We start from the raw sequence: 11500 nt of genomic DNA on the forward strand, positions 1-11500 counted from the left end.
GACTCCCTGCCGAGCAGGGAGCCCGATGCGGAACTCGATCCCGGGACTCCAGGATCATGACCTGAGCCGAAGGCAGACGCTTAACCAACTGAGCCACCCAGGCGCCCCGAGAAACAGGTATTTTCAAGGCACCTGGCTGGCTCAGTCAGTGGAGCATGTGACTCTTGATCTTGGGGGTTATGAGTTTGAGCTCCATGTTGGGTGTAGAGATTACTAAAAATAAAATCTTTTAAAAAAGAAAAGAAATAGGTATTTTCTGCTATTAAACTGCATACAAATCCCTTCCTTATTAATACTAGTCATCTGTGAAACAGTAAATTTGCATTCCATCTTTTGCTCTCTCATCCTTTTCTCTTGCCATCCTATTAATAATCTACTTTTAGGAAAAGACCAATAAACTCTATTTTTCATTGCCTGATACAATGAATGACTTGATCTATAACCTCTCCCAAGACTAGTTCTCCCCAGATCATAGGATATGGGAATGCCAAGAGTGCTATCGAATTTGGGCAATAAAGAAGCTTGATGAAGAGTGAGCGCTTTGGACAAACTGCTTTCCCACACCTCTTATGACAATACCTCTTATTGCCTACTTTGCTCATTGCCAACACAACATACTGCACACTATGGTTCATTATTATGATCATAGAGCCTGGATTTTATAAAATAAGCCCAATTTCTAAATTTTGTCTCCCTGATCTCACAGAACATTCATATTTATCAGATTATATATTACCATTGAGGGCATCAGAAAATGATTCCCACACAAATGGTAGGCATATGTGACCAAACATCAAATACTGTCCCAACAGAGATCTAGATAAAATGAAACACAAGTTCTAAATAAATATAGACATTTTAGTATACTTTTTATATAATTTAACCTTGTTTAGAGAAATCTGTTACATTGAAGTTTTCTGATTTTTTAGAAAAATAGATGCACTGGGCTGTTTATAACTACTTGTTTTGCAAGAATATTAAGCGTAGATCACAGGATCAAGGGGTGAAAGGCATTATCGTTTACATAACCCTGCTATGTGTTGGGTACAGTCCTAGATATGTTGCAGGATACAAGGTTAATGATTTTGTGAGGCAGATGTTATACAAACTTAGAAGTTTGTAAGGACTCACATGGACTAAATAATTAGTTCAAGTTCTATCCAAATTTGGAGGTAAATACATTCTATGCTAGGTAAACCCATTACCAAAGGCCATGCATGTTGTGCTCTTGTTTCTCAACACTGGCTCTGTATTTCTCCCTTTATGAGCAGCTTGGTAATGACTTGAAAGGACATGACTTTAGAGGAACAAGATCAAGATTCAGATCCTGACTCCTGCATTTATAGTGTGAACTTGGGCAAATTAACTAACCTCTTTGTTTTTTGGGTTTTTTCTTTTTTAAGATTTTATTTTTAAGTAATCTCCACACTCAGTGTGGGGCTCAAACTTGTCAAACCTGAGATCAAGAGTCTCATGCTCTACCAACTGAGCCAGACAGGAAACCCAAATTAGTTAACTTCTTTGAATCCCAGTTTCCTCATCAGTTAAATGAAGACAATGCCTATCTTTAAAAGTGGGGACAGGGATTCAAGAACATGAATATCCAGTGCCTGGATACGGATACTGGCACTTTTTAGGTGCTTAATTACTTCCTTAGAGACTGTGGCTTCACCATTTTCAAATAAATCTATGGTCTCCTAGAGACTTTGACATTCACCTACTCTCAGTTCAAAGGACTCTCATATGTAACACACCAAGTCTCTCACACTCACCTAGCTGAGAAGAATAAAGTTGCTGCAAGGTTGGGACTAAATATCAGAGTTAATTATTTTGTCTCAGCACTCCTGAACACAGTTTAGACTGTGTAGAATACCTTCAAAGAAGTTCAATGTAATATTACTATCTCATGATACAAATAAATTAATAAAATACCTCATTGAGATGAAAACTGAAGAAAATTCATTTTAAAAACTGGCTATATTGTCCGGGCAGGTTCGTAAGTGAATTCTACCAAACATTTAAGGAAGAAATTATGCCAATTCTCTAAAATCTCATCCTAATACCAAAACCAGACAAAGACATTGTAAGAAAAGAAAACCACAGACCAAGACTCTCATGAACATAGGTACAAAATCCTCAACAAAATATTAGCAAATTGAATGCAACAATATATAAAAAGAATTATACACAACTGAGTGATATTTATTCTAGACATGCAAAGCTATTTCAACATTTGAAAATCAAATAATGTAAACCATCACATCAACAGACTAGAGAAGAAAAATCATATGATCATATTAGTGATATTTAAAAAGCATTTGGGGTGCCTGGGTCACTCAGTTGAGTGTCTGACTCTTGATCTCAGCTCAGGTCTTGATCTCAAGGTCGTGAGTTTAAGCTCTGTGTTGGGCTCCATGCTGGGCGTGGAGCCTACTAAAAAAAAAATTAATTAACTTTTTAAAAAGGCATTTGACAAAATTCAACACCCATTAATAAGAAAAACTCTCAGCAAAGTAGGAAATAGAGGGGAACTTCCTCAACTTGATAGAAAACATCTACACAAAATTCCAAAGCTAACATCATACTTAATGATGAGAAACTAAAAGTTTTCCCTCTTCAGATCAGGAACAAGGCAAGGATTCCCCCTCTTCTCTCAATACAACATTGTACTAGAAGTTCTAACTAATGAAATAAAACAATAAAAGGAAATAAAAGGTATACAGATTGGAATAGAAGAAATAAAACTGTCTTTGTTCAAGACCACATAAGTTTCGGGGCGCCTGGGTGGCTCAGTTGGTTAAGCGACTGCCTTCGACTCAGGTCATGATCCTGGAGTCCCGGGATCGAGTCCCGCGTCGGGCTCCCTGCTCAGCGGGGAGTCTGCTTCTCCCTCTGACCCTCCTCCCTCTCATGCTCTCTGTCTCTCATTGTCTCTCTCGCAAATAAATAAAATCTTAAAAAAAAAAAAGACCACATAAGTTTCTATGGAGAAAATCCAAAAGAAGTGACAAATAAACTCCTGGAACAAACAAGTAATTATACCAGTGTTGCAAGATAAAGATTAATACACAAAAGTTAATCACCTTCCTATATACCAGCAATGAACAAATGGAATTTGAAATTAAAAACACAATACCACTTATATTAGTACCCCTAAAATACTTAAGTATAAATCTAACAAAATATGTATAAGATCTATATGAAGAAAAACACAAAATTATGATGAAAGATATCAAAAAAGAACTAAATAAGTGGAGAGATATTCATGTTCATGGATAAGAAGATTCAATATTGTCAAGATGTCAGTGCTTTCCAACTTGATCTCTATATTCAATGCAATCTCAATAAAAATTTGAGCAAGTTATTTTGTGGATATTGACAAACTGATTCTAAAGTTTATATGGAGAGGCAAAAGATCCAGAATAGACAACACAATATTGAAGGAGAAGAACAAAGTCAGAGGACTGACACTACCCAACTTCAAGATTTACTATAAAGCTACACTAATCAAAATAGTGTGGTATTGGCAAAGGAAAAGACTAATAGATCAATGGAACGGAATAGAGTGCCCAGAAATAGACTCACTCACCTACAGTCAACTGATCTTTGACAAGGGAGCAAAGTCAATAAAATGAAGAAAACATAGTCTTTTAAACAAATTGTGCTGAAACATCTGGAAATCCACATGCAAAGAAAATTTAGACACAGACCTTATACCTTTCATAAAAAATTAACTCAAAATAGATCATAGACCTAAATGTAAAATACAAAGCTATTAAAAAAAAAACTCTTAGAAAATAAAATAGGAGAAAATCTAGATGCCCCCCACATTTGCCAAAGACTTTGTAAATACAATACCAAAGACATGATCCATGAATGAAAGAATTAATAAGCTGGACTTCCCTAAAATTAAAAACTTCTGCTCTGTGAAAAACATGGTCAAGAAAGTGAAAAGACAAGCCACATACTGGGAGAAAATATTTGCAAAAGACATCTGAAAAAGGTATCCAAAATAACGAAAATATACAAAGAACACTTTAAAAAAAAATTACTTATTTTTTTAAGTAATCTCTACACCCAACATGAGGCTCGAACTTATGACCCTGAAATTAGGAGTCACATGCTCCACTGACCAAGTCAGCCAGGTGTCCCAAATATACAAAGAATTCTTAAAACTCAATAATAGGGGCGCCTGGGTGGCTCAGTCATTAAGCGTCTGCCTTTGGCTCAGGTCATGATCCCAGGTCCTGGGATCGAGCCCTGCATCGGGCTCCCTACTCCGTGGGAAGCCTGCTTCTCTCTCTCCCACTCCCCCTGCTTGTGTTCCTGCTCTCACTATCTCTCTCTGTCAAGTAAACAGATAAAATCTTAAAAAAAAAACAACTCAATAATAAAACAAACAACTCGACACATATATCAATGGAATAGAAAAGAGAGCCCAGAAATTAACCCATGCATATATGGTTGATTAATTTATGACAAAGGAGCCAAGAATATACAATAGGGAAAGGATAATCTCTTTGATGGTGCTGGGAAAACTGGACAGCCACATACCAAAGAATGAAACTGGACCCTTGTCTTACATCACATACAAAATCAATTCAAAATAGATGAAAAATTTAAGTTTAAGACTTGAAACAGTTAAATTCCTATAGGAAAACATAGGGGGTAAGCTCCTTGACATCAGTCTTGGCAATGATTTTTTGGACTTGACACGAAAAGCAAAAGCAACAAAAGCAAAAATAAACAAGAAAGACCACATCAAACTGAAAAGTTTCTACACAGCAAAGGAAACCATCAACAAAATGAAAAGGCAACCTGTGGAATGGGAGAAAACATTTGCAAACCATATATCTGATAAAGGGTTAATACCTGAAATATATAAAGGACTTGTACAACTCATAGGAAAAAACTCAAACAAACCAATTAATAAATGGGCAGAGGAACTGAATAGACATCTTTCCAAAGCAGATACACAAATGGCCTAAGGTACATGAAAAGGTGCTCAACATCACTATTCATCAGGGAAATGCAAATCAAACCACACTGAGATGTCATCTCACACTTTTCAGGATGGCCATCATCAAAATAACAAGAGATAAATATTGGTGAAGATATGGAAAAGAGGGAAACTGTGTATTGTTGGTGGTAATGTAAATTGGTGCAGCTACTATAAAAAATAGTATGGAGTTTACTCAAGAAATTAAAAATAGAATTACCATATATAATCCAGCAATCCTACTTCTGGGTATATATCCAAAGGAAATGAAAACAGGATGTCAAAAAGATACCTGTACTCCATGTTGACTGCAGCATTACTCACATAGTCAAGGTATAGAAACAAACTAAGGGTCTCTCAATGAAAGAATGGATAAAGAATGTAACACACACACACACACACACACACACACACACACACACACACACTGGAATATTATTCAGCCATGAAAAGAAAGAAATTCTGCTATTTGTGACAACGTGAAGGGAACCTAAGGGCATTATGCTAAGTGAAATAAGCCAGACATAGAAGACAAATACTGCATGGTTTCATATACATGTGGAATCTTAAAAAAAAAGAAAAGAAAAGAAAAGAAAAAAAGTCAAACTTATAGAAATAGAGAGTAGAAAAGTGGTTGCCAAAGGCTAGAGGGTGGGGGAAATAGGGAGACACTGGTAAAAGGGTACAAACCTTTAGCTATAAGATTAATAAGGTCTAAGAACCTAATGAATAATGTGGTGAGTGTAGTTGATAATATTGTATTGTATAATTGGAATTTGCTAAGAGAGTAGAACTTAAATGGTTTCACCAAATAAATAAATACACACATACATATATAAACAAACAAGTGATATAAGAGGTGATGAATGTAAATTAACTAGATGGGGGAGATCCTTTCACAATGTCAAGTCATCATGATGTACACTTTAAATATATTACAATTTTGTCAATTGTATCTCTTTAAGATGGAAAAAAAAAAAACCTAGGCAAAAACCTAACAAGAAATGTCCAAAAGCTATGTGAAGAAAGCTATAAACCATTCCCAAATAATGAGAAAGATACATCATGTTCATTGATAGAAAGAATCAACATCACAAAGATGTTAAATCTATCTAGGTTAATTTATAACTTTGAAATGTCCCGATAAAAATACCATCTTTTTTTTTCTACAGGGAGAAAACTGATTATAATGCTCATTTGGAAATGAAAACAAGCAAGACCAGCCAGGAAAATCCTGAAATAGAAAAAGAGGAAAGAGGAGAAGGAAAAAAAAGGAGCGGCTGCGGGGGGAAGCCAGCCCTCCCAGGTATTAAAAACATATTATAAAGCTTCTATAATTTTACAGCATTATATCGGTACATGTTTAGATAGACAAGCCAGTAGAATAGATTATAACAATAGATCTAATTGAAAGTGGAAATGTATATGAATATATGATAAAGGTAGCATCTCAAATATAGAGGAGAGAAAGACATTTTATTTTATTTATTTTTAAATATTTTATTATTTGACAGAGAGAGACACAGCAAGAGAGGGAAAACAAGCAGGGGGAATGGGAGAGGGAGAAGCAGGCTGGCTCCCCGCTGAGCAAGGAGCCCGATGCAGGGCTTGATCCCAGGACCCTGGGATCACGACCTCAGCCGAAGGCAGACGCTTAACCGACTGAACCACCCAGGTGCCTCGAGAAAGACATTTTATTAAGTAGAGTTGAGGGGCGCCTGGGTGGCTCAGTCGTTAAGTGTCTGCCTTCGGCTCAGGTCATGGTCCCAGGGTCCTGGGATCGAGCCCCGCATCAGGCTCCCTGCTCCGCGGGAAGCCTGCTTCTCCCTCTCCCACTCCCCCTGCTTGTGTTCCCTCTCTCGCTGTGTCTCTCTCTGTCATATAAATAAATAAAATCTTTTAAAAATAGTAATAATAAAATTTTTTAAAAAGTAGAGTTGAGGGGTGCCTGGGTGGCACAGTCAGTTAACTGTCTGACCCTTGGTTTCGGCTCAGGTCATAATCTCAGGGTCCTGGTATCAAGCCCTGAGTCGGGCTCTGCATTCAGCAAGGAGTCTGCTTGTCGCTCTCCCTCTTCTCCTCCCCTAGCTCTCTCTCACATAATTAAATAAAATCTTTTTTTAAAAAAAGTAGAGTTGGGATAACAGAACAGCTATATGAAAAAAGATTAAGACTGAATCTAGTCCTTTCATCATACACTACAAAATATCCAAGTGGATCAGAGATCATATAAAAATAAAACCATAAAAGCACTGGGGGGGGAAGCTGATAAATTCCTCTGTAGCCTGGATGTGGGGAAAACTTTGATTCAAAATCCAGAAGTAATAAAACACCGATAAATTTGACTACATAAATTTTTTAAAAAGATTTATTTATTTGAGAGTGAGTGAGTGGGAGGGAGAGGGAGAGAGGATCTGAAGCAACTCTGCACTGAGCACAGAGCCAGACGTGGGGCTTGATCCCAGGTCTGAGAGATCATGACCTGAGCTGAAATCAATAGCCAGAAGCTTAACTGACTGAGCCACCCAACGCCCTGACTACATAAAATTTTTAAAAAGAACATTTTGTGAGGCACCTCAGATGGTTAAGTGTCTATCTTCAGCTCAGGTCATGATCTCTGGGTCCTGGGATGAGCCCTGCCTCCGGCTCCATGATCAGTGGGGAGTCTGCTCCTCCTTCTCCCTCTACCTCTTCCCTGCCCACCCCCCACTCATGCTCCCTCTCTTTCTAAACTGAATAAAATCTTTAAATAAATAGAACATTTTGTTTCATATAAAAGTCTTATAGAAAATGGTCAAGACATATGAGCCAATAATTCACATCCAGCTTTTGGTCTTGAAATACCATTCACCACTAAAAGGAACCAGGTCTGGGGCAGGAAATGTGCAAGATGAGTCTGGGACATCTTGTTGTCCCAGAGAAAAAGGAAGTTATCAGACTACCAGGACTAAAGACTACTGAAGAGCTAACTTAAAGAGGTTTCCTCTGTTAAATTTATAATTATATTTTTAAAAACCCTCATCAGTCACTTTGGAGGATAGGCAACCAATTTATTATTCTGAAAATTGGTAGGATAGACAAGAGAATCAATCATTTATCTTACCTTTCTAGAATAGATGTACCTCAAGGTAACCAACATATAGATGGTAAGAAAGTTCTTCTTTATAGAGGTATTCCAGCTAATAAACACAGAATGAATGGTAGAATTAGCTTATCACCTGAAAATAATGAATCTAGGCGATGATCATCAATGGCTATTAAAACCATGAGGTGAAAGGCTGACTGGGAACTTTATAATGAATAGATGAGGCTGAAAACACCTAAACCTCTCAATTCATCTTTCATCACAAAGAAAGACACTAGCCCTTGTTTCAGTTCAACAGGAGGTGCCAAGCATTACCAAGTAAGTATACTTGCCAAAAATATTGAGACTTAATCTGGTTAAGCTTCTAGATCTAAGGACCAGTTTACAGAAAATACAGGGGTTAAATGGAACCAGAGGAATGTTATCAGCAAAATCCAGAGTGGTTAATTCTATAGTTTAAATGACTATATTCTTTTAAAGCATAAAAGGCAAGGGGTGCCTGTGTGGCTCAGTTGGTTAAGCATCCGACTCTGGGTTTCAGCACAGGTCATGATCTCATGGGTCAGGAGACCAAGCCTCCAGTCAGGCTCTGCACTCAGCGTGGAGTCTGCTTGAGATTCTCTCTTCTTCTCCCTCTGCCCCTGCTGCTAGTGCTCTCTCTCTCTAAAATAAGTAAATATTTAAAATAATCTAATGTTTGTGCTTTGCTTTAAAACAATGTAGATAGATTGGGGGACCTGGAGAGGGGTACAGACTGCCCCTAGGTTATTTGGTAAAGCTAGGTGATGGGTAGGTACACTGGAGTTCATTCATCCAATGATTTCTACTTTTACATGTTTGAAATTTTCCACAATAAAAAGTTAATAAGTGAATACCTTGTATTAGCTGACAATTCCCAAAGATGTTACCTCTAGCCCAGACCCCTCTCCTGAATTTCATACTCCTATATTCAATTGGTGACCTAACAGCTCTACTTGGGTGACTAATATACACCTCAAACTCAACATGTCCAAAACCAAGATCATCATCTCTCCCCCAGTCTTCCTATTCTAGTTAATGGCAACTCCATCTTTCTAGTTGCTTGGGCCAAAATCTAAGAGTCCTCTTTGACTCTCTTCTCACATCCAATCTGTTAGCAAATACTATGGTTAATTCCTTCAAAACATATCCAGAATCTGTCCACTTCTCATTCCTTCCACTATAAGTTTACCAGATAAAATATAGGATGCCCAGTTAAATTTGAATTTCCCAAATATTGCATGGGACACACTTGTACTAAAAAAAAATATATATATATTGTTTACCTGAAATTCAAATTTAACTGGGTGTCCTGTATTTTTATTTGCTAAATCTGACAACACTACTCTACTGCCACCAGCTTGGATTGCTGGAACGGCCTCCAAACTGGTCTCCCTGATTTCACCCTTGTCCCAACTTTATAGACTCTTCTTTATGAAGCAGAGTTCAAACCTTACATCCGATCATATTACCCCTTTGATCAAACTCTCCACTGCTTCTACCCTATTCAAATACAAGCCAGAGTTCCCATGATTATCTTTGGTGTCTTCAATCTCCCCTTAGCCTTGCTTCTTTCCCATCTACACTCCATCCCACACCTCTTACGGGGCTCCTCACTATTGTTCTCCCTTGTTGGGCACACAACCAGTTTCAGGTCCCTTTCCCATACTGTTTCCTCCACTTGGTTCACTTCCCTCAGATATCAGCATAATAGGCCAAACACCTCCACCACCTCCAGGTGTTCTCTCAAATTATTCAAAATTTTAACACCTCGTTATTTACTGTTTCTCCCTTGCTTTTTCTCCACAGCATACCATTATTCTAATACATTAAATATTTTATTAATTTATCTTGTTTTTATTTCAGCATGCACACCCAAGCCTACTACTTAACTGTAAAGTTAAGCTCTTTGAGGATAGGAATTTTTGTGTGTTCTGTTCCCTACTATATCCTCAAAATCTAGAAATTGTGCCTGGCACATAATAGAAAATATTTACTGTTAAATGAGTTTTTTTTAAAAAAAATGAGAACTAGGGGCGCCTGGATGGCTCAGTCAGTTAAGCATCTTGCCTTCGGCTCAGGTCATGATCTCAGGGTCCTGGGATCCAGCCCTGCTTACAGTCCCCTGCTCAGCAGAAGTCTGCTTCTCCTTCTCCCTCTGCTACTCCCCCTCTGCTTGTTCTCTCTCTCAAATAAATAAATAAATCTTTTAAAAAATGAGAACTAAATTAGGACAAGAGAGCAAAACTTTCCAAGTATCCACAAATTGAAAAATATATGATTTGTTTTCAATTATTACATTTCAAATCGCTAGATCACCAGAGACTTATTACATATTTTATTTTATTTTATTATTTTTTAAGATTTTATTTATTTATTTGACAGAGAGAGAGACAGCGAGAGAGGGAACACAAGCACGGGGAGTGGGAGAGGGAGAAGCAGGCTTCCCGCCGAGCAGGGAGCCCGATGCGGGGCTTGATCCCAGGACCCCGGGATCATGACCTGAGCCGAAGGCAGACACTTAATGACTGAGCCACCTAGGTGCCCCGACTTATTACATATTTTAATAAAGGGGAAGAATTGAAGTAAATATAGGATTCCTGACTCTTACGTTTACTTATTTCTTTGATAATCTGTTTCTTCTTCCATCCACACTTGTGAAAATTCCTCCTTCTAGAGTCTAGATTTAGAATCTAGACAATTTTATGCACATCACTACAAGACCATTATTTAAGACCATTATTACTACATCTAGATGATACATCCTCTATCATCTTCCATTTCTGTTTATGCTGAGAGAGGAGAATAATTTACACAGTATATGGCTTGGGGTTTAGAATGACTACATTGGGGGTTCCAATCCTAACTTACTCTTAAGAGGTTTCATAAATGTGATTGAAAAAATTCCATGGCTGCACCCTTGACTATGTCTAAGGACCCCATGGGGCTTGATGTGCTCAGCCTCAGGTTTATCTGTTCTCTGTGCACTTACCCATCACTGTGCTACCTATATAGTCTTTTAAATTCCCAGAGGGCAAAAGTCCCATCTGCCTAAACCTGTCCTTGTAGATGCTAGTATACTAGTAATGAAGAGGTAGTCATTCTTAGGTAGGACACTAGGTAAATGAAAACTGAAATGCACACATTACAAACTTTCAAGGGCAGGGTTCTCCCCCCTCTCATCCCCCAGTCCTATTAGAAGAAGCATAAAAGCAGAGGAAAGGTTTAGGGGTGCCTGGGTGGCTCAGTCGTTGAGTGTGGGACTCCTGGTTTCGGCTTTAGTGGTGATCTCATGGGTCCTGGGATAGAGTCCCGCAGTCTCCGCGCTCAGTGGGGAGTCTGGGGATTTTCTCCCTCTGCCCTCTCCCCCCCCCCCCCCCCCCCCCCCCCCCCCCCCC

This window comes from Neomonachus schauinslandi, chromosome 1, assembly GCF_002201575.2.
Source record: "Neomonachus schauinslandi chromosome 1, ASM220157v2, whole genome shotgun sequence".
Lineage (NCBI taxonomy): Eukaryota > Metazoa > Chordata > Mammalia > Carnivora > Phocidae > Neomonachus > Neomonachus schauinslandi.